General features: G+C 44.3%; 1 non-coding gene across 1 annotated transcript; it reads right to left on the bottom strand.

The window, feature by feature from the left end:
* Positions 1-1,393: 1,393 nt before the first annotated feature.
* Positions 1,394-1,465, bottom strand: TRNAA-UGC (transfer RNA alanine (anticodon UGC)). Its single transcript has one exon. It is a non-coding gene; the product is annotated as a tRNA-Ala (tRNA).
* Positions 1,466-2,705: the final 1,240 nt, after the last annotated feature.

Raw genomic sequence — 2,705 nt, 5'->3', positions numbered from 1 at the left:
TTCGTGCGCTGGGGTCACCATCTAGAGAGTGACTGAGGCTAGGGGCTGTTTGTGCGTTGGGAGACGCATCTAGCGGTCATCATTTGAAACTCTATGCCCCGCCCTCTCTATGCCCCGCCCTCTCTATGCCCCGCCTTTTCAAGTGGTAAGAGTTTCATTCATGGGCGGTTCGCGGTTACAGAGATTATAGCGATTTCAAATTTGGTCCGTCATTTTCAAACACCCAGCAGCAGGCATCGGTCAGGGTCTTGGGAACGAACTCGCGCACCTCGTGCATACCAGACCGAGGGAGTTGACATCTGGCTGCCGTGACACCGGTTGCAATGAGAAGGTTTCATAGGAACGACGGATCACTTAGCACAGGAACTTGGCGGGCAGAGTCACCTCTGCTGGTGGATATGCAAGATACTTGTAAATGTTTGACATCTCCCCAAAGGAATCAGCAAATATGAATCGATGGGGGGGAAAAAAAATTGCTAACTTGTTCGCGTTTGTGGTGAGTGGTGCTTGTCCGAACACGTGAACTCATACATATTGCTTCTTCGTTTTTTCTTCTTGTGAAACAATTAACTTGATCTCACAAAGGTGCGGCGGTTCCAGGATTTTGTCGTTGGAACGCCGCATTCGACTGGGCACGTCAACGAGTGGCCCTGCTGAAGTTGTGCATGAAACATACGGCGGCAGAACTCTTCTGGAAATAATACCAAGTTATTTGTCGAGAGGTCTCCGTGCTGATACCGACAATCTGTCGGCGTATATCAATCAGCAGTGTTCGTCAATTTTTTTGCGCCGATATCTTCGCGCATGACTCACCTGTTGACCTTTGTGGGGCATTACGTTTTTATTGTTTCCCTTCTACGTGACTTTACCGAAAGAACCACGAATATGAATCCCTGCAGTCACGAAAGCTTTAAATCAAAATTTAATGCATTGTTGTTGCAATGCAATGCGCTCCACGCATTGAAACGTAAAATAATATTTTATTGTTTCCCTTCTACGTGACTTTACCGAAAGAACCAAGAATAACAATGTATTACTTTACCTGGAAACACACTACCCGTGATTGGAGAATTCAGCTCCTGAAAGGGGCACGTGGGACGAAACGTCGGACACGAAGCGGAGAGGTGTATAGCAACAACGGCGAATCCTCACGCGGGGAGTGCGGAAACGACTTTTTTAATGTTCGATGCACACTCGCGAAACATAACTTTGCAGTTTTAAAACGCTTTTACAAACGATGCATGTTTTCGTGCGAAGCGTTTTACAAATTGCACCCGACTTTCTTGAATTATGGGGGAAGTTGAAATACGCTTTACGTACTTAAAAAGTTCAAAATCCTGAAAAAAAGTGTCGCGTGGAAACATGCGCCAAAGGCAGGTTTAAAAAAAAAATGTGGAGATGCCGGGGATTGAACCCGGGGCCTCATACATGCAAAGCATGCGCTCTACCACTGAGCTACATCCCCCCTGTGGGTAGGAAGGGCGAGCATTGCCCCACTTGTAGTACACTTACGCCTGGGTGTTTGTCGCAATACTTTTGGGTTAGGCCACATGGTGATGGTGGTAGTTTTAGATTGTTTGCTTGGCGTTGTCGCGTACTGACCCCAGTGACTCCACCGGACACCTGTGCACAAAAAGAGCTTTATAGCTCATGCGATTCCTCCAGAATAAATAAATATTCTGAATGTTCATTAAAATCATCTCAATTAACCCTCCACAAGCTGACAAGACTTGTCACGTTTACAAAGACATAATTTGCCCGTGGCCAATGTACCGATCAAATTCTGACCGATAAGACCTCCTCCACCAGCGATTTAACACCGTTCACGACTGAATTCAACAATGAACGTACGACCGTGCTTCTACCCAAAACGGTTGTGAGCTTCATCAAGCCACGAATTCGCAATTTGAGCAGCGCTGCATGACAAATATCCACTTTGACAACACCAACCTCACAAAGCATGGCTCATTTCTATGTGTTTGTATTATTGTCATCGTTTTTTTTATTTTAATGCACGGCTCACATACATACACACACGCACTTCAATGCGCGATGCAGAATAAAGACGTTGAATTTCAAATGGACATTTACAGCCTCCGTCGTGAACAATGCCATTACACGTGAAAGGAGTGATGCGGTGTATTAACAGGGAAAATGTATTACGGAACAGAAATTATACGGAAAAAATCCCCATCCGTTTTCATATAAACTTTTCAACAAAAAAATATTGTAACAAACAGAATACGCTTATGTTCTCTGTATAGAAAAAAAATATTATTAGCGAAAACCAAAAATGGAAATACTAAACGACAGCGAATTTTGTGTCCTCTTGTTATTTGCCCGTTACAATTGTGTGCTCGGGTTTATCTAATCTCTTCTTCTAAAAACTCCGTACAGTCCATAATAGAGGGTTTTTTTGGGTTAGATCGCGTAAATATATAAATGTGTCGTTAAAACCCGCCACCACCCGACACAGCCAACTAGTAAAAAATGAAACTCTATTATGTACGTACGTCTGTGTCGTCGATGAATTTGAGTACAGCACACCGGTGTGTTGGAGAGCTAAGCCACAACATTAATAATCTGAGTACGACGTTTCGCCAGTAATTACAACTAACTTCATCAGGCGACAGCCAGATTTGTGGAGAAGTCCACGTGTTTCTGTCCTTGTATAGAGGCGTAGATGTGGTGACCCCACTTCTGTG

Source organism: Petromyzon marinus, chromosome 2 (assembly GCF_048934315.1).
Source record: "Petromyzon marinus isolate PM22_M1 ecotype Great Lakes invasive population chromosome 2, UKy_Petmar_22M1.pri1.0, whole genome shotgun sequence".
NCBI classification, from domain to species: Eukaryota; Metazoa; Chordata; class Hyperoartia; order Petromyzontiformes; family Petromyzontidae; genus Petromyzon; species Petromyzon marinus.
This window is presented reverse-complemented; position numbering and strand designations above follow the sequence as displayed.